The sequence below is a fragment of the Leopardus geoffroyi genome, chromosome A3, assembly GCF_018350155.1.
Source record: "Leopardus geoffroyi isolate Oge1 chromosome A3, O.geoffroyi_Oge1_pat1.0, whole genome shotgun sequence".
NCBI classification, from domain to species: Eukaryota; Metazoa; Chordata; class Mammalia; order Carnivora; family Felidae; genus Leopardus; species Leopardus geoffroyi.
Window position 1 is genome coordinate 8,944,995 of NC_059336.1, and position 21,763 is coordinate 8,966,757.

Consider the following 21,763-nt stretch of genomic DNA (forward strand, 5'->3'; position numbering starts at 1 on the left):
GAATGACCCCTTCTCTCTCCCCATCTCCCCACCTGCGAGCATCCCTCCATCTGGCGGGTTCTCCAGGTGTACATGTGCAGGATGCTCCTTTGGCACGCGAAAGTCCAGAACTTCTTTGCTGCCTCTCCTTGGTTACTCTTTGGATGAATCCACATGACAGAGTAATTGTCCTGGATGTAAGTGATCCCGGCTATGTACCATGGCAAGCGCTAGGGGCCGATAGCCACAGCCAAAGCGAAAGGGTCTTTCCCTATTGGAACACAAATTCTACAAGGACAGCACTTTCCCCAAACATCCCATCCATCAGGGCATGCTGATTGGCACCAATGAGAGTGAGGTTGCTCTGTAGGTCTGGTGTGAGCAGGAGGGAGGGACCCTCAGGAGGGTTCTCACGAAAAGTTTAGGCTGATGGCCCAGAATGGGGGAATGCACTGTCTCTTGAAGAAGGGAGAGCAAATGCAAAAAGCAATATGACAAGTTTTCTGGGGAATGAGAAACATTTTGCATCCAGGCCCTACTATATCGCAATTATCTGTACAACTCTCAATTGTGACATTCTATTTCTTTATTTTGAGACAGAAGGAGAGCATGAGCAGGGGAGGGGCAGAAAGAGAGGGAGAGAGAGAGAATCCCAAGCAGGGAGTGCAGAGCCTGATGCAGGGGTCGAACTCACGAACCATGAGATCATGACCTGAGCTGAAATCAAGAGTCAGACACTTAACCGACTGAGCCACCCAGGCGCCCCTCAATCGTGACATTCTTAAAGACAAGAGTTTGTCTTGTTCACAGGTACAAGAGCCACATTTATTAGTGCCTGCTCTCGCTGAGGCTTTGGGTGAGCACACAGCATCCACTCTCTGTTAAACATTTTGTCCCCGTGTTTCAGACGGAGAAACGGAGGCTCAGAGAAGTCAAATGGCTTAAATACGTGATGCCCCAGCCGCAGAATCCAAATGGGATCCATCCAGCCCACGTCTCTAGTTTGTCCCCTGCCTCTCGCTGCCTTGCTCATGACACTCCAGCCACCGACTGTCCTATCTCCCCCCCAGGGCTGTGGTCTCTTCTGCACTTTCTCCTTGGAACGCTTCTCCCAGATCTTGGCATGGAAGGTCCTCCTCATTCGGGTCACAGCCCAGTCTCACTGCTCAGAGGGCCTTCCTGGATCACACTAACCATTACAGCTGTCCCCTGTCCCAACCCCGATCGGCCCCGCGACGGCACGGCGTGGCTAGTCAACAGCAGACTTCGGAGCCACCTGTGCTCCAGATCCCAGTTCTAATTCCTGTTTAAACTCTCTATGACTTGGTTTCCTCCTCTGTAACAAGGAAGTGTAAATGTAACTGATCTTACAGGTTTCTTGTGAGTTTGAAATGTATTAAAATGTATATCAAGTACCTAAAACAATGCTCAGCTTATAGTAAGCACTCAATAAACATTAGTGTGGAGAAACATGGTCTTTTTCTACTGAAATATAAATTCTACAAGGGCAGCACTTTATTTGGTCTTTCACAACTGTATCCGGTGCTCAAGAAATATTAGAGGAATGAATCGAGGGGGTGAGTGGATAAATGAATGAACGTTTAAAGCCTGTGTTCTCCCCAATTATGCCAAACTGCTCTTGTGCCTTTTCCTGCTTATGGCCCCACACCAAGCCTGGTGCCCAACTGTGGTGCGGCTCAGGAAAGGAGGAACGGAATTAAGCCCAGAAGTTCTTTCTGCTTCTTGTCCCAGGGAAGCCCTACATCATTCTTGCCCCGGATGCCAACCCTGTTTGTCCTCTCACCTGGCAGATCTTGTGCCCCGTGTATGCTGGGCTCCCTCATCCCGTCCTGGGAGAGTTGAGGACTCATAGGCTGCCACTCATCGGGTCCCCTTCAGAGCATCACACAGGACAGACAACTGTCCTGATTGCCAGCCCCCGAGCAATGCCACAAAAGACAGCAGAAGGAAGCTTTGGTGCATTCTGAATACGCTTGAAGGCGTTCACTTGTTGCATTCCAGAAGGTTTGTGTGCATTTATGGAGAGGCTTGGCTATATTGATTTATTCGCTGCCTATTTCTAGAAAGGTCTCAGGAAGGAAGACCCATCCTCTGTTCCCTGTTGTCAGAAGAATTGTTTGTTGTTGTTTTTTTAAGTTATTTATTTATTTATTTATTTATTTTGAGAGAGAGACAGAGTGTGAGCAGGGGAGAGGCAGAGAGAGAGAGAATCCCAAGCAGGCTCTGCACTGTCAGCACAGAGCCCGATGCGGGGCTCGAACTCACGAACCATGAGATCGTGACCTGAGCCGAAACCAAGAGTTGGATGCTTAACTGACTGAGCCACCCAGGCGCCCCTGCCCAGAAGAATCATCTTAAGATGCCCTTTTCTGTCTCTCTCCACTCCCCGAACTCTTAGGCATCCTTCTGGGCCCAGAGCAAATCAATCTCAGCTCTTCTCTGGAGCCTGGATGAATTAGTTATTCTTCGATGATTTCAGCTCCTTTTCGGCTCCTGTTTGACGAACAGGAGCCCTACTATGTGCCAGGCCTTGTGCTCTTAGAAGACCAAGATGGAAATCCCTGCCACCAAGAAGCCTTGAGATTGATGTCTGTCTCTCCCCATAGACTCCCGGAGGGCAGAGACACGTCCCCAACATTCAGCAGACGGGTTGCCTGGGAGCGGGTGCCTGACCCTGCAGAATACAAGGTTGATTAACCAAATCAGGGAGGGACGCGTAAATATTTTGCCCTGGAACAGGGCTGCAGGATGTGCAGACAGAGGGCCCTTGACCGGCGATGTCTTTCTTTCCTTGAACGGTGAAGGTGCTGCTCTCTGTAAGAAAACCTACACTGCTCATCAGGCCTTGTAATACGATTCAGTCCGACACACTCCTTGTAAAAGCTCCGCGCGCTGCAGAAATTTGTATTCTCCCTGCCCTGAAACGTGGTGCTGGACTCAAGACCTGCATGCTGATGTCAACGGGAGGCTGCAAAAGTACTTTTTCCTTCTGCTGACTCGCACGTGTGCGTTTTCAGTTCGAACCGGCTTGCGGGGTGGGGGAGGGGAAGGAGGCAAGAAAGCTGCACCTTCCACCGGAAAAATCTTTATTTTCAGCCTTTCACAGCCTTTCCGCGGCGGCCCACCCGGGCTGCTCCTGTGGCTGGCAGCGATCAATGCAGTCAATATTTTTGACTGCAGAGTTTTCTATGACTTACACATATTTAAAAGGATAAACCACCATCAACAATTCTCTGTGTGGACTTGACCAGTCTAATCCTTATCTTTGATTCTTTGGGATGCAGCAAACAGGCTAAATCTCCAACACGTCTTGCCAAGACCTGGGAATTCAGACCGGCCGGGACCTTTCGAAACCGCGGCCTGGGCTACAAGAGTTTGTTTCACTCTGGGAGATTGGGCTGGAAAACTAGACAGTGTGGCATTTGGGGAATACTGGTGGCCTTTTCCTTGGACCGTTGCCTTCTGCTAAACACCACACTGCTTTCTTTCACTGTTATTAACCAAATAATGAGCCAGGGCTCTCGAGGGTACTCGCCTCTTGAAAGGCACTACTTGAAGCCAACGCTAAGCCCAAACACGGCAGCTTTAATGGTGGGATCGCGGGCAGCTCGTTGTTTAGAAAGAGAAAAGGAACGATTAATTGTGATGACTTTCACCTGGAACAACTTCTCCTCGACTCTAACATTATGAAAAAGATAGTAGGAAGCAAAGGAGCAGAGATCGGCAACATTTTTCTGTTAAAAGAAGAGAGTAAATAGTTCGGGCTTTGTGAGCCATACGGGCTCCTGTGCAACCACTTACCCCTGTAATTATAGCACAGAAGCAGCCACAGAAAATATGTAAACAACACGGGGGTGGCTGGATTTCAATAAAACTTTATTGAGGGATACGGAAACTGCAAGTTCCATTTTTATGCGTCATGGAATATTGTTCTTTTGTTTGGATTCTTTCGGGTTTTTTCCAGCCATTGAAAAATGTAAAATTATTCTTAACTCGTGGGTCTTGCAAAAAAAAAAAAAAAAAAAAAAAAAAAAAGTGGCAAGCGGGATTCATGAGCCTGGGGGTCATGGCTCGCTGACCCTTCCAACAGAGAATTCTGTTTGAGGGCAGACGTTGGGGTCAAGCAGAACCGGTTTCAAGACCTGGCCATCTTTGGATAAACGAGGCTTGGCGAGATGCTTAACCTCTTCGAGCCTCAGTTTCCCCCATCTGGAAAGTGGGACTAATGGTAGCATCTACTTCATGGTTATTTTGACGATCAGAGGAAATATACCCATAAAGTGCACAGCGGAGTATCTGGGACGTAGTAGGGACTCAATAAGCTCGTGTGTTTGATAAATATTTATTGAGCAATCATTGTGGGACAGGTGGTGTATTTATAATGGTCCTTTGTCTCGTTGAGTTTAAAATCTATGAGGCTCATGAAGACGGTTAGCTGCTGTTATTGTTAATAATGCTCGGGCTTTGCGAAAGAGAAGCGGAAATCGTAAATCATCCAATAATATTTTTTTAAGATTATTTATTTATTTTGAGAAAGCGAGAGAGAGAGAGAAGAGAGAGAATCCCAAGTAGAGTAGTGCACACCATAATGTGGTGCAACACATGGGGCTTGAACCCACAGACCACAAGTTCATGACCTGAGCTGAAATCAAGAGGCAGATGTTTAACCGACTGAGCCACCGAGGCACCCTAATCATCCGATAATATAATGTGTTATTGCTATGTATTTTTTTTTTTTTGTTTTCAAAAACAGTTAAAACTCCCATGGCCGTCCGCTACATCACCGTCTTTCATGACCATTTGCAGGCACTAAAATGAAAGCTAAAGCACATTTCCCTTCTCTTACATCAGTGGTCTCGATGTCGATGCTGTTGGTCCCCGGACCAACAGCATCAACATCATTTGGGAACTTGTTAGGCGTTCTAATTCCCCAACACCACCCCAGACGCATTGAATCGCAGCCTGCAGTCTGTGTTTTAACAAACCATCAAGTGATTCTGATTCACGTGGATTCGAGTTGGAGAGTCGCTCATTGGTTTGGACGGACCAAACACTCATTAACTTCTTCAAAGTCCCAGGCCCGGGAGGTGACAGAGTCCACATTTGAACAAAGATCTATACAGAACCTTAAATACCAGAACATACTGTGTTCAAGGACAGGGTAAGGAGTCAGCCAGGACTAAGAGAAGGGTATGCGTGTACTCGCGTGCACGTGTGCACACGTGTGCGTGTGTTAGAGAAGTCTCCCCCACTGCCCTTCTCCTTCCGCGTTGTTTGTTCAGCCTCAAGTGTCTTAAACTTCTTTTCCAGTGCTTCCTGTCTCCTCGCTGGCAGGGGGGCTGGAGGGCAGAGGGAATGATCTGGCCCAGCAGGGAGGAGTCTTTGATCACTGACATGTTGGGGTCACTAGCACGTCGTGATAATGAAAAGCAGAAGAGCTTTTCATGGGTTTTGTTATTCTTCTGCAGACAATGTACTCTTTATTGCCTGTCCCCAGAGAGAGATCACTCCCACCACCTGCCTTGGTATGCTACTCTATCTGTATTAACCTCTCCGTGTGCCTATGTCCCTCTCCTATAAAATGGGCATTGTAAAACCTCATGGATGATTTTCACAGGCTCCTGTGTTTGGCTGCTTCTCCCACCCATGCCCACGTGCCATCTGTGGTGGCCGCTGCTGACGGCTGTCCAATATCCAGCCTTCCCTTTTCCCTTTAGGAATAAGGCCCCTTGAGTTTTAGCCAGGAACATGGACACCTGGCTAAAGACTACATTACCCAGCCTGCCCTCTAGGTAAGTATAACCACGTGACTAGGTCTGGCCAATGGGATCTGAGCAAAAGTGGGTGGCACGCTTAGAAGGAATGGACACGCTTTCCCTTTATCTCTGTCCCTCCTTTCTGCAGACTAGACGTAGATGTAATGGTGGGAGCTGAGCAGCCATTTTAGATCACAGAATGAAAGCCATGTGTTGAGCGCGGCAGAGGGATGACGTTAGCTAGGGACCAAGGTCCAATATGGTAGATTTACACCATATTGGTGTAAATATGGGACTGCTTGGATGTGTATGGTTAAGGTAAGGGAGAAGTAGACTCTCTTATTTAAACCTCTGTTATATTAGGGACTTAAAAAAAATAGCAAACAAAATTTGTTTCTTAACTAATGCATCGTTTTTTCTTTTTTTAAGTTTATTTATTTATTTTGAGAGAGAGAGAGAGAGAGAGAGCACAGGGGAGGGGCAGAGAGACAGGAAGAGAGAGAATCCCAAGCAGGCTCCACGCTGGCAGCTCAGAGCCTGGCATGGGGCTCGAACTCATGACCGGTGAGATCATGACTTGAGCCAAAATTAAGAGTCAGACACTTAACCGACCCAGCCACCCAGGCGCCCCACGAATGTATCACTTTTTAAGGTGAGGCTTGATTGGTGCTGCCTCTCCTGTTCTCCTACACCATCCCAACCCCCCAGTGGAATGAACCTACCTCCTCTGTCATACCCTGCACTGGAGTCATTGATAAATTATTCAAACGGTAGGGCAAACCTGTGCTTAGGTGATTGGTACAGTGAGGCCACCAAAAGGTACACAGAAGTAAAAAAATAGCAAAATGAATATAGTTCAGCGGTACTGATGAACTTAGCCAAAATGACATAATCAAAAAAATCTAGCTAGAATTTCTTTTATTTTCAGTGCATGTCTTTTTCTGATTGCTTTTAAACATAAGATATAATTTGGAAATGCATTTGGGTGGAAGAAAAGGCATATAGTAACATTTTCAGTGCTTAGGATCCTCTAAAGATCTAATCTAACCTTCAAATTAGTTCCTCACAGCTCTGATTGCATTTCAGGGCAACCTTCCATCCTTCTTCCTCCGCTCCCTACCAAATAGGCTCAGGGTTCCTACCGGGATCTTTTCCCCTCAATAAATTCATCTTTATTATATACCTACTGTTATTCATGTTTCTATTCCCATCTGGAACATGGTGCCCGGCACTTAGAAAATGTTATTAATACACTTAAACCCTCGATGGTGATTAGGTGGATGGACAGTGAAATTCGCACATATGCCTCTTTGTGGGTGGGGGAGGTTGGAAAGAAGAGTGGCCATTTTCCTTTCTGTTCCTCATTCTAAGGCTCAGAGAATCTGAATATTACACCCAAGGGTTATAGCCCTTAAGTGGCTATTGTAGTGTCAATATCACACACATGTCTTCAGCCTGGCTCTTGTCATTCTGGCCTCGTTAGACTTTTCCATCTCCTTGAACTCACCACATCCCATTCTCTATCAAAGGGCCTTGGCGGGTGCTACGCCTTCTGCCTTCTGCCTTCCTCCTCAACTCTTTCTTCCAAGGTTCTTTCACCCAACAGACCCATCTCCAGATGTCACTTCCTCCGGGAATATCACTTAAATATCACTTCCTCCGGGAAGCCTCTGCCTGCTTCTCATACTACGATGTCAGGTCCTTATCGTGTAACAGCCACCCTTTATACTTTTCCTTTGCAGCATACATTGCCATTGTAAATTGACTACTTATTTCTTTATTACCCATTTTCCGGGCTGGAATGTCAAGTCCATAAGAGAAGGGCAGCGTCTGCCTTATTTGTTGCCTCAGCTAGCCTGGCACATAGAATATGCTGAGCAAATCTGCATAAATAAATGAATGAATGAACATCAGGACAGACAAAAGGAATCCACAATTTCTCCAAGAGGAGAAAGGAACCTATTTTCCCTTTGATAAAAAATCAAATAGAATATTGTAGTTGGGTAATTTGATTTGTTGGGTGAGCACTTTTGCAGAATTCTGATAACCACCAAAGGCAAGGGCAGCCATACAGAGAGTTCGGAAGGAGGTAATGCTTCCCTTCACAAGCTTTGACTTTGACGCATCAGATGCGGAATCAAAACCCAGACACTATATGTGCTATATGTGTACAAGAGACAAGTATCGATTTGGAATCCAGGCCAAGAGAAGTATCCAGTTCAAAGTGTGGATTTGCTTCTTATTCCTTTCCCACAGGCAAAGTGCTATTTACCAAACCTACACTACAAAAGGAAACGATTAGGTACATCGAGGCTAATTAATACTTTTGACATTGAAAGAAAACCTCTAGGCTTCTAATATATAGCGTGAAGATGTATTCAAGTGTTTATAGTGAGGGTCCAAACACGGTTGCCATTAATTCCTTCCCTTCCCCTACACGCACGAATTCTACTCGTCATGACATAGAGCTCTTTCCTCTTCCCTTGAATCTTCTTGAGTTGTGACTGGTTTGACCAGAAGTGATATTGTGCTAATTCTTGGGCTGCCTTTTATTTTTTAATTTTTTTTTCAACGTTTATTTATTTTTGGGACAGAGAGAGACAGAGCATGAACGGGGGAGGGGCAGAGAGAGAGGGAGACACAGAATCGGAAACAGGCTCCAGGCTCTGAGCCATCAGCCGAGAGCCTGACCCGGGGCTCGAACTCACGGACCGCGAGATCGTGACCTGGCTGAAGTCGGACGCTTAACCGACTGCGCCACCCAGGCAGCCCTTGGGCTGCCTTTTAAAAGCAACTTTTGCTTTCTCTTGCAGAGAGAAAAAGCAAAAAATCTAGGACTGGATTATGAATGATGAGACCGAATGGTAGGAGAGAAACCAGGCGGAGGGGCAAAAAGGCATTAGGCGTGTGAGCAAGGACTTCTTTGAACTCCGAGTCCAGACCAGCTGCAGCTGGATGGGGAGTTGAGGGAACTCCCCGGGGTTTATACCCCACTGAGCATAAGTGCCTAGCAGAACCTCGCCTCAATTCCTGAACCACAGAATCGTGAAAAATAACACTGTTGCTTTAAATTGCTAAATTTTTGGTTGATTTGTTACATGGCAAGAGAGAGCTGAAACGCGATATTCCAATTACTGAGGGCTCCCTTCCCTGATAGCCTCAACCTTAGTGGAATACAACTGAGAACTGATATATAAGGTAATATACAGCCCACACACTCTGCTTCCAGCTGACTCACGACCTACAGTCTCTATGTTTATGCACAATGTTAACATGCTTGTTCATCTCATAGCAGAGTCAAAAATGGTACAAAATTATGCAAACTGGAATAGGTTTTGTGGATTTGAGAGACCATTTTTGCTTGATCCTCTCACTTTTGGACAGTGGAACAGAGGCCAAAAGAAGCTGAGTCACTTGTTCAGGTCGACAAAGTCAAAGACTGTATTAAAAACCAGAAAACAATCCCGGATTTCTCATCATCCAAGGGAGACACTCTTTTCACTTTACCTTCCTATTCCAGAAAAGAGACAAATTTTAATGGGCAAGGAAACAAAAGGATTTTTAGGTGTGATAAGAACGCTAACGGTTGAAATGAAAAGCTGGTAGGCACAGTCTCAAAAGCAAGACAACACCCAGTTCCATTACGCTCTAGGGATCCAGAGGATCCCTTTATTTGAGCCCAGAGCAGCCCAATAGATGATATTCATGACCGTGACCCTGAATCAGAAAGCAAAGAGTTGCTTATGTTTCTCACGTTCTACTTAAGGAGGTAGGGGAGTGTGTAAAGCACCCTCAGAAATATTCCTATGAAGGGTGGTTAAAATAAACATGTGACTTGATGGGCAAAGCGATAAGCTTCGGTTACGTGAAAAGTCACTTCCATGGAATGGTCCACGTCGAACAAATGAGGCATTGCTGCATTTGCAAAGCAGACGGCAAGTATTCCAAGTCTTGGCCAGTCTGAAGGCTTCTACTAAATGAAAAATGAGCTTTACTTGTGTCTAAATCTGAGCTTAAGTGCACTCTCTAAAACCTTCCTGGGAATTTTTTGGACAGGTGTCTCTTTTCAAACAGCATAATATTTGGACATTACGTTTTAAATATGTGCAGATAAAAATGATATTCCAAATCTGTATTTCACTTACAACCAGATGGGATAATAAGAGTGAGAGTTACCGAGAGACCGTCCTTCATGGAAAAGTAACAGAAATAAACCTAACCTCCTCCTAACCCCGCCTGGAGGTTTGTGGCTACAAGTTCTAGATGGATAATCCTGTTACCCCAAATCTGAAATGATTCAATGTGGTCGGAATAACATAAAATCTACTATCTTGTTTCCATACAGGGTAACAATCGTTTCCTTTTTAAAAACCCGGGGATTGAGGGAAAATATAAACAGATTTTGCCACCTGCAGACCCTCGGGGATGTGGAACAATGGCTCATTGGCGGAGCCCAGCTGCAGACCCGCTATGTTTCACCCACGCGCTGCTCGCAGAAGTATCCAAATTTGAATTCCTTTTACTGTGACTGAGCCATTGCTTTTATTTCATCCTGCTTCATTTCACTGTCTTGTCTTCTGCCTGCTCTTTTCCTTTTTCTTTTTATTTTTTGAGAGAGAGAGAGAGAGAATGAGAGCGAGTGAACAGGGGAGGGGCAAAGAGAGAGGGAGAGAGAGAATCCCAAGCAGGCTCTGCGCTGTCAGCACAGAGCCCGATATGGGGCTCGACCTCACGAACTGTCAGACCATGACCTGCACGAGATCAAAAGTTGGACACTGAACCCACTGAGCCACCCAGGTGCCCCCTTGCCTACTCTTTTCGTTTACACTGGGCCTGGCTTCTGTGATTTGAATTTTGACCCCAGACTTAGAACCCGAATTCTTTTTAGGGCAGGGAGGATAAAACAAACAAACAAACAAACAAACAAACAATTCACTGCCACCCAGGGTTTTACAATGTTTCGGGTGTGTGACATCCATCAAAAGCCAGATATACTGATGGCAGCCGGCCCAAACTGAGCAGGTTAGCAATTAATATGAGGCGGCCACCATTACAATGGATCCACATTTGCTGGTATTTATGAGTGTTGGTGGTGATTGCATTACGTGCCAAGGCACCTTCCTGCAGTCTCCTGGTCTGAGTAGGAATGTCTATTGCCCTGACCTTACTCTTTTATATATTCGGAGACATATGTATTGCATTTCCCAATATACTCTATTTCCTTACTACAGGCTGGTCATTTGAGTGGAGTTGAATCATTCCTGATGAAATGTCTGTACAAGATTCATTCAAGTAAAACATTAACCTTCGCTCCATGAAGGTAGGTCCAATGCTCATAAGGATGGGAGTCATTGGGGGCTGACAAGAGGACATACCAACTTGGACAAGCAGGACACCTGTGACCAGGTCCTTTACAACGGTTCCAAAGACTGCGTATGTGTATCTGGGGATCTGATCGGCCAAGGCAAACATCCAAAGTCTGCAAACGTTCATCAAATGCCTACTGTGTTCCAAGTCTTGTGAAAATTTGTTCATATATATTATCTCATTTAACCCTCACCCCCAAAACTAATCTATTAGGACCGCATAAAGTTTCTGAAGCTTATTTCTAAAGCAAAATGGAATAATCTTTGGAGGCCAGAAGAATGCTTTGACATTCTTCGTCCATGTTCTCTTTACTGTCAGGAATTTGTATTAAGTCAGGATGGTTTGAATGCCCAGATTCTGAGTACAGACTTTCCGTTAGCCTGGCTGAATGATTTTTAAACTTCAAGTTGCATCAGAGTTATAGTTCAAGGTAATGCGCAGTGTAGTAACACAAGGGCACTGAACTCTATGGCATACGGGATTTTTAATCTGACTGTGGGCAATTTCCCTCTCGCAATCTGCACTTGGCAGTCTGCACTTGTGAGGTACAATGCTGCACTGCCCTGTAGGTCTCACTTTCGGCTTTTTGCAAGGTGCATCTTGCTTTTTAGTAGTTCAGGCGATCATCTCAACATAAGGTTCCACCTTATGTTGAGCGGTATACTCATTTACAGTAAGAATGAAATTTGCGCACGGTGGCCCACAGACTCAGGCTGGACCCCATGATCCCCGCCTCCCGGTGTCCGTGCCCTGATGCACTGCCCTCCTCGTGAGAGTTGGCAGGACCCGTGATTTGCTTTTAACCAATAGAATATGGCAAGGGTGATGGCATGTCACTCCCATGATAGTGGTGCATAGCTCCGTGACCTCCATCTTGCCAGAGACTCGCTCCCTCGCTAGCTTTGATGATGTAAACGGTCAGATTGGGGAATCCCACAGGACAAGAAATGGTGGGTGGCTTCTAGGAGCCGAGTGTGGCCCCCAGCCAAAAGCCAGCAAGAAAACAAAGCCCCGTGGCCTAGAGCTATGGGGAAATGAATTCTGCCAACAACTCAAGGGAGAGACTCTTCCTCATTTGAGCCTCTAGGGAGATGCTACAGCCCTAGCCAACACCCAGATTATAACCTTGTGACTCAGTGGGCCTGTGCCTGGACTCCTGATGCTTAGATACTATGAGATAATACACATGCATTGTCTTCCATCAACAAATACACACATTCGTCAGAATTTAATGACACATCTGAGACTATTCAAGGCCAAAAGTTGAGAACCTCCTGTCTAGTACGATAGTGACAGGGAAACTGAGGCCGAGTTAATGCATTTGTCTGGGCTCCTGTGTTCTAATTCTGCCTCTTGCACAGACTGTGTGATTCTGTAACTCTGTTTCCCTATTTATAGAAGGAAAAGTTGGGCTGGCTGACTTGCAAGGATAATTTAGTCTTTATGCAGATCTTCTGTCTCCTGAGCCCTTGGCCTGTTTCAAAACACGTTCTTTAGAACCTTGTTTTAAAGGATTCTAGGTGGAGAAAATAATTCTGCGGTCAAATTCAGTTGGGGGATGCTGAGTTAAACAACACGTCTTAACAGATTTCTTTACCCGAGGACCTCTCAGAGCGATTAATTTGTTTATGCCCATTGGGAATGTCCAATAATGAAATAGAACCAACAGCATTTTCCAAACTTCTTTGATCTTGAACTCTCCCACTTTTGTCCCCTGAGTTTTGGGACTAGCGCTTCGCCGAACACACTAAAGGAAGGTCCACAACCTCCCTTAAAATGCTCCAAACGTTCCCCTAGATGCGAAGAAGAATCCAATGGAAGAGAGTTCATATTCTTTCCATTTTCAAATGACTTGGGATGACAGGAAGTTTAGTGCCCTGAGGTCCAACAGACGACGTGACTGACTCTGCCTTGCAAAGGCCAGACAGACACTGGTCGAGGATCCAGCAATAATAATATGGTGATGTCACTCTACAGGTAGCAATGCTAACGTGAGAGAGGTATGTGAAATATGCCAGAAATACACATCAAGCTAGTTGCCCCAGAGAATGAGATGTTTTCTTCTTATTTGTAAACCACCCTCTCATGAACTGAAAGCTGTCTCCTCAATATTTTCCTAATGTGCAAGGACTTCTTCCCTCCCTCCCTCTTTGCCTCCTTTGTTCCTCCCTCCTTTCTTCCTTCTTTTCTCCTTCCCTTTCTTTTTCTTTCCTCTTTCCTTCCCCTTCTCTCCTTTTCCTTCCCATCTCCTCCTTCCCTTTTGCCAAATGCTTTCTTTTATTTGCTTTCAATGAAGAACTTTGCACACCTTGCTTTGGGATGGGAGAGGGGTGAGAGGGCAGGAGGGAGAATTAATGTCCTCAGATTCTCACATCTGGAGTCCAGAACCCACAGCACCCTTGAAACACTTCTTGAAGTAGCCGAACAGCAACAGGATGGTCATTCTTTGAATAAATAGTAGGCTTTGAGCCCTCGGCTCAGAGCAATCATTTCCCGTGATTCCTGAGCTGCCTGGAGAATTTATGAAAAACAAGTGATTTGTATTTTGCTCTATTAGCCATTTTGTGGGATGTTCTAAATGGTCTGCTCTGTCCCACCCATTGGTGAGCAAGCCTTGGTCTTCTCTTCGGGCAGAGACCTGTCATGACCACCAGTCTTTTGCGCCGAGGTCTCGCTATTATAACCACACCCTCTCCTACTGCTGTCTCCCAGTGTGAGGCTTCAGGAATGGAATAATAATACATCTCAAGGCCAGACCCTGAAGCCCTCCCAGCTGCTGAAACATGGCCCTGATTTTTAACCTTGCCCAACAGCGCTCTTGAGTTTACCCACAGCCACGTGGCCTCGCTCTGATAATGGGATGTTTTCTAAGAGAAAAGCAGTAATGTCGAACAGCAAGTTGGCAAAATAAAGGAGAATAAAACAGACGTTATGAATAAAATATGTGGGCAGAAAAATATATAAATGATCTGGGGATGCTGACACACTAAAGTCTTTTTAACTGCCCTCCAGGCAAAATACATATTTTTCAAACTCGTAAGTTCTATACATTCGAGGAAAAAAAAAAAAAAAAAAGATCTCCCCGGGTGACCCAGGGCAGCTAGACATGCATTCGACATGGATCATTCCTAAGTGTCGTTGGCCTTTTGCTAGTACAACATCAATTTCCTGAGCCCTCCGCTTATTTGCGAGCTACACTCGTGGACACACACACATCACCAGTAAGACGCCCTGCTTTCCCCCCCATTTGGAGGTTGACATCAGCTTTCAACACCGCAGAATTACCCTGCAAATCACTGGTCTCACGTATGCACAGACCGAGCGTGAACTCTGCGAGAGAACAAGGCCTGAAATCAACATTTTCCCGAACTTGCCCTTCTTAGGTCAAAGACAAAAGGCAAAAGCCAACAAGAGGCTTGAACGCTGTGTCTGTCTGTCTTCCCAGAGAACCTCAAATAGCCTTCTAAATGGAGATCAAACATGACTCCCCACTACATGTGTCATTTACTCTCTCTTTTATTTTTCTTCCATCTGATAAATATTCATGATGCATCGGGCACTTTGCTAGGCTCTTGGCCAGATGAAGCGTCTGCCTTCGAGGCGCCCATTGTGTTGTGGGAGAGGCCATCTCTGCAGACACACAACTGTTAGGACGCGCTGTGTTTAAGACCCATGATTAATGGCGATTTTCTCTTCCCTTCCCACCCTCTCTGTCCACTGAGAGAGGAAACAGTCTCCGATAGCTTTGGAAACATGGGTCATCTCTGGCCGCAAGGAGTCCGGGTTCTTCTCAACCAGTAGCACTCCGGGCGCCTGGGTGGCTCAAGTCGGTTAAGCCTCTGACTCTTGACTTCGGCTCAGGTCGTGATCTCGCTGTTCGTGAGTTCGAGCCCCGCGTCGGGCTCTGCGCTGGTGGTGAGGAGCCTGCCTGGGATTCTCTCTCTCCTTCTCTCTGCCCCTCACCTCTTTCTGCCCCTCTCTCAAAGTAAATAAATAAATAAATAAATAAATAAATTCTTTTTGGAAAAGTGAACAATTCCGACGTCCAGGCCTGCTCTTAGAGATTCCCCTTCAAACGGTCCCAGCTTCAGTACGTTGGAAAAGCTCCCCAGGTGACACTCAAGTGCAACCAGGACTGAGAAACAGTCTGTAGGCAATTAAGTACTAATGGCCTGGAGAAGGGGCCGAGGGGAGCCTGCAGGGTCCACGCAGAGCTGCTATTGCATGGTGGCCTTGGCCCCTAGAAGACCACCCAAGCGCGACCCTGTGGGTGGGGGGTTTTCTTGATAGCTCTATAGCTCAAAAAGGAGAGGGTCAGCTCTTTAGCATTTGGGACTGAAACAGAAGGAAGAAGAGGCAGGGAAGGGAAGGTGGTAAGAGTTCGGGGTTCCAGAAGAGGTTTAGCAATCAGGCTGCAGCCTGGGAGGGGGCAGGGGCGGGGTGGGGGTGCTCGGCAGCACCGGACTGAATTCTGGTAACTCCACGCGCCTCGGAGGGGTAACCCTCAGCCCCGCTTTGCTCGTGTGGCGGTAGGCGTGGCCGGGATTTCTCTGGTTTAGCCCTGAAAGTCCTGTGTCCTGGGAAACCTCGTAGTCCCGGACAAACCCAGTTTGTTGTTCACTCCATATAAATTGAGGGCGGTAATTACTACTTCTTAGGGTTGTCCTGAGGACAAACCTTTGTTATGTAAAATGCTTAGCGTGGTGCTTGGCAGAGTATCAGTATCCAATAAATGACAGCGATTATTATCAGTAAGTCTGGCATAAGGGAGGCTTTTTTCTTTTTTTTCTTTTGGGTTCTATTGACTGCAGCGAGCCCATGCAGTACCTGGCACACAGTAGGCACACAATAAATATTAATAAAATGCACGCTTCTCCGAGCCACGGATTTCATTACCCAAATTAGAAAGCTTCTCCCTTCTTAATTACGAGGGCATGCTTTCAAACTGTTTAATGACATCTTGTTTTGTAGCCTGCTTAATAAATCTTTGCTGCCAACGGCAAGCTCCTTGTGTCGGCAAATCATCTAAATATTTAACTGATTTTTTTTTTTCTCCCCAAGGTTTCTTGCAGACTCTTGGCATCGCGTGGCTGATAGGCAGAGAGAGTCAATCGCAAGAAATCGGCCACTTCCAATCTATAAACCTCGGGTCTTTCTTTCTCTGGTGTGGCTGGTCCTACCGGGTTGCTGGTGACTTCCTCACTTCGGGGGCTGGACTGTCCGCCTCATGTCCATCTAGGTGTGGCTGAGTACCCATTTCTGGCAAATGAGATGCTAATGGGATTCTTCCAAAGGGAGGAGGGGTGGTCCACAGAAGGGTCCCCTTTTCTGGCGGAGACGGGCGGAGGAGCTTGGTGGTGCCTTTCCCCGTGTTCTTGGCCTTGTGCACAGTTGCGACACTCACAGAGCAAGGGTGGCTCCAAGCACGAGGCGAAGGCCATGAGAGCCAGAGACCCTGAAGTTGGTGCCGCAGCAGACCCTTGGGACTGACTGCCTTGCTAAGTGACAAACAACAGCTTCTGTTGTTTAAGCCTCGTGAGGACGGGATCCTCTGCTACTTGGCGGCCAAACTCATGGCTATAGGGTGTCGATGTGATGCCCAGGGAGGAGCCAGAGCTCGAGATTAAACCCTGTTTGAGGTGAGACATTTGAGGCATCCCCTTGGGGCCCACCCGAAGCCAGAGCCGAAAGCGTGGGAGCAGGCGGGGGGGGGGGGACATTGGGGGTGGGGGGGTGGGAGTGGGGGGAGCTGATGGGGGCCTGCAATTTGCAAAGGATTGTTTCTCAGGTGTCTGCTGGATCTTCTCTGTCTGCGGTGGTTTGGGGTGTCCCAGGGCAGGTGCTCGGCTACCCAGAAAGCCAAATGACCGTTGCACCAGGAAGGAAGGCGAGAAACGAACCTTCGTCATTCAAAACCTGAGCAAACTGTGGCCTTCTGGGGGGAGGGTGGGGGGAGGCAGAGCCTAATTTACACAGTGTCATCGCCTCCCTTTTTGTTACCCAGACGGAGGGGGTGGGGCAGAAACAAACAAGGTCCCAGAGGTGTTATCATGGGCATTGGAAAAAATTCACTAACATCTTTGCTTGTGTAAATACAGTTGAAGGCTGACTTTAGGTTTGGGGCCAAGAATGTTCTAGATCTGCAAAATGACGACAGAAGTCTGTTTCGTTTTGCTTTTTCCGCAGAGCAGGGAGATGGTGAGGAGCAGAAACAAGGCAAGAGGGACTCTTCAGTTATTTACAAATATCATATAGGTCCCGAGCAGGATGCTGTTATGGCACGGCTATATGTGTGATGCTTACAGGAAGCACTCCCCAGCGAAATATCACATTATTTGCTCTGATCACCTCCACCCTTGACTGAAAAACTGCAAGACTGTGTTGTTTGTCTTATAACATGTCGAGATGTAGGGAACGGGCAATCGTTCTGGAGAAAGCACTGTGCCCACTTAGGTCAACACCAAGGACGTGATGGTGGAGCTCACTACAAAGAGAAGCGAAAAGCAATACAGTAGGAGCAAAATTAATAACGGCAGGCATTTATTGAGCACTTACTGCACAGCAAGACTTATTCGAAGTGCTTAAAAGTTTAACCTGTTTAATCCCAACCACAAGCCTATGAAGTAGGACCTGGTTCCCCCATTTCACAGATGGGGTAACCTGAGGGAGCACGGAGGTCGCTCAGCAGTTCCTTCTAGGCAATATGATTCCAGCATTTAGCTCTTTATCACAACCCCATATTGCCTCCCTATTGTAGCCGGAAGTGACAAAAATAAAGTTTCTGGGAAACTCCCAGGGATTTTAAGAGGGCTCTGGGTTTCCAGAGGGTGTGGAAGTCTGAGCGTTGCTCAGCTGACTGAAAAAATGTCAATCGATTGACTACTTTAGGTAACAGCTGCCTGAGACTTGACTCAAGCTTTACGGAAAAACGCAGTTGGCCTCAGCGTTGGTTTAAGCCATTTTCCAGTTTCGCTGTGGGAGATGAAAATATAAAACAGCTTCCAATTTTGCCTAAAATCAAATGAAGTCTTTTTAAAATTAAAAGATGGGGTTTAAGGGAAATATTTGTCTACCGAAACACGGCTTCTGTAATTAAGCAATTAAGCCTCAACAAGACAGACCTCATCACTGCTTAAAGGTCATTTAAAATTCAAAGAGGACGCACAACTCAGCCAAGGGCGGTAAATCAGCCCTTCTCTGTGGGTCTCTAAAGGTCTGAATTTTCTTCAACCGCACATGCAGGTTTAGGTATTTAAATATTTGGGCTGTCGCCTAGGTATGCCCAAGAAAAAGAAATCTTTGTTGCGTCTTTTGCCTAATCAAAACGCAGCCCTGCATTTGACGATGATTATTTTATAAGTAAGGTACATGTTGTAGGGGGGATGGAAGAACAGGAACGTTCTGGCTACCTCTTTCCACCGCAGTGGCCGGGCGCCATTTGCTTCTGACTACCACCGCCTGGGTGTGGAGGGTGTGGTTTCCAATAATGACATTGCTGCTATTTTGAGTAATGAGATGGGGTTCCTCACAGCAAGAGGTAGATTTTACTGGGCTCATTTAAATTTTATGGAAATGAGTATTTATTAGTTGACATCCAACCGAAGCCCATCTCGAAGGTTTGCCTTTCTTAGCGGCTAAGGGATGGTGTCTCTAAAGGATTAGTCTCCTTACTCCTTTCTTGCTAATATGGCACTGTCTCCACTTAGTTGCCAGTGGGGCTGATGTTTTCCTGGGGCCTAATCCTAGGAAAGGTGAAGAGGGACTTGGGAGACACCAGTAACATCCACTCTCCCACCCAGCACCCCAGCACTGTTGGAAAGACAATGACTTAGCCTTTGAGGCAGCAAAGACCATTTATTTTCAAGGATTGTGTTTGCCACGGGATAAGACAGACCGACTTTCCTCTAATTTTTTTGCATTCACCAAACAATAGTAATTAGTCATGAAAGAAGTTCTAAGAACCAGATTTTTTTTATATCTATTGAGAGAGAGAGGGAGAAAGAGAGAGAGAGAGAGAGAGAAAGTGTGCACAAGTGGGAGGAAGGGCAGAGAGAGAGAGAGAGAGAGAGAGAATCCCAAGCAGGTTCTGCACTGTCATTGCAGAGCCTGATGTGGGTTTCAAACCTGGGCTGAAATCAAGAGTCGGATGCTTAGCAGACTGAACCACCCAGGCATCCCAAAACCAGATTCTGTAGAGACCAAGATGGGTCTTGGAACCATCTAGATTATTGTAGAGAATTTTGCAAGGCTCTTCTCTCCTCCTGGCAATTTCCGCACAATCTCCGCAGCGCTTTGCCATCATCAGGCAAAAACCAAGCGCGGGGGGCTTCCCCACATGTTTCTGCTCTCTTCCTTCCCCTCAATAATGTTTACAAATTGAAGACATGGCTGAAACGTGGCACTGTCATCCGTCACTTGCATCACACAGAATGGCAGGTAAACAGGAAAATCTGGACTGGCCCGGAGAATGAGCCAACACACATAAATTACAAATAAAAAAAAAATTAACAGACACCAATCTGCTCCCCAGCACCATTTGCCAGCATTGAAATCTCTATGGTAACTGAACTCCTCCTGGCCTCCCTGGGTAGTCAACCAGTGGATTTTCTCCCCCTTTTCCTTTTGAAGGAAAAGTTCTCAAAACCGACTTAAATATTATGATAGGTCTCATCTCCGAGTACTAAATGAGAGACGGATTCGTGTTGGCTGGGGGGTGCCTTTTCAAACGTATACTTTTCTTCCCTCAAATGGCACCGCCACAAAGGTGTATTTTCTCCTAATAAAAGGTTCTTCTTAAAAAAAAGTCTGGATGTTGGGGGTTGAAAGTGACACTGCTTTTCGGGATGACTGGATGAAAGTTGCCAAGCAACTAAGGAATGATGGGAAGGGAAGGGGCACCCTCTGAACAGAACATCGCTTTTCGCAAACGCTTATCTGTTGTTTGTGAGGTGCCATCGGCTCTCTCGTACTGTCCTGTTTCTGTGGCACTCGGTTGAGCTGTCCTACAGGTAAAAATATTCAAGCCTCTGTTTTACCTGGGGGATGGGCAGAGACTAACATTTATTGAGAATTTACTACTGCATCCTGAGAATATCGTTACTGAATGTAAAAAGAAAAGATTTTATTTGTAAGTAATCTCTCCACCCAGCGTGGGGCTCGAACTCACAAAATCGAGATCCAGAGTCGAGTGTTCCACCGACCGAGCCAGTCAGGTGCCCCTATCGTTACCAATCTTTTTTTTTTTTTTTTTTTTTTTTTTTAAGTAGGCTTTATGCCCAGAGCAGAGCCCAATGGGGCTTGAACTCATGACCCTGGGATCAAGACCTGAGCTGGGATCAAGAGACAAATGTTTAACTGACTGAGCCACCCAGGCACCGCATCGTTACTGAATTTTTAATATTCCTGGAAAACCAGCAGGATAGGTATTTTTTAATCTTTATTTTATAGTTGAGGAAAATAAGACTCAGAGAGGGTAAGGGGCCTGCTGAAGGTCACACAGTCATTGACAAAGAATTTGAAATCGGTCTCATTGATTCTGAAGTGCATATTCTATTGGCTATGTGACATCGTTTCTGATACTTACTTCTTTTTCTCTTGGGAATCACTGTCTACGGTTCCTGGTACCCTTAGGGCTGTGTCATCCACAAAAACACATCCACTATGCCTTCCTCCCGGGATATAATGAGGACAAATGCCTACTCTTGACCCCTTCTCTCCTTGTCTTTTTTGCAAATCCCCAAGGAGAACTGGCTTATGGTTTCAGCTGTTAGACTCTCAGCCGCGTACTTGAAATTAGAATGTTTGCCCAGCTCGTGACGTTGACTGACGTGTTGAGCTGATTTGAGGCTAATTATGTTCATTCACTCACCAAAATCATACCGACACAGGCAGGTGCCACTCATCTTAAGAGAAAAAGAAGACGGGGCCGGGGGGAGGAATAACTCGTATCTTACATAGGAGGGATCAAAAAATAGGAAGTTTCAGATTAAAGAAAGAGAGAAGAAGAAGAAAAGAAAGAAAACAGGAACACTTCAAATCTTTTGTCAAGAAAATCTCTTCCAGGTGAGCATCAAACGTTGCCTTTCTCAAGAAGTTTGAGTAACTGCCATTAGGGTAGGAAAATGAAAAGGCGCTCGAACAGAACAAGATGTCCTGAGTGATTTGATGATATTTCTGACCTTAAAAGGCCTACATTGGGAGGTAAGTGCTTTAGTGATTGTGCGGATCCTGAATCGGTACTGACTTGAAGGCCTCTTGAACACAACCTGAGGTTTGACATTTGCTATGCCTTTTTCCCATCCCCCCCCCCCCCCCGCAAAGATCATTATGAAACAATGCCACAGAATCTTCCAAAATGTGCAAGTCTGGGGGAAGATGCTAAAACAGGTAGTGAGGGTTCGCTGGGGGCTGCACTTAATGAAAATCTGAAAATTGCTGGCTTTGTTGTCGAGAGAAATACACACTTGATTCGCAAGAGTCTTTGGCACGTCTGTGTGCGTGGCTGGGTTGCAGCCATCCTCCCCTGGCAGGGAATTAGATGAACAGCACGGAGGAAGTAAAGAAGATAAACCCTGGAGAGGAAAACACGCTTGAGTTTCACTTTTAAATTCTATTTTATTTTACTTTTTAAGTTTTCCAAG

At 46.1% G+C, this 21,763-nt stretch overlaps 1 protein-coding gene across 2 annotated transcripts in view; it reads right to left on the reverse strand.

The window, feature by feature from the left end:
• The window catches only part of TSHZ2 (teashirt zinc finger homeobox 2), a 458,545-nt gene that overhangs the window by 129,819 nt on the left and 306,963 nt on the right, over positions 1–21,763 (reverse strand). The window lies entirely within an intron of this gene.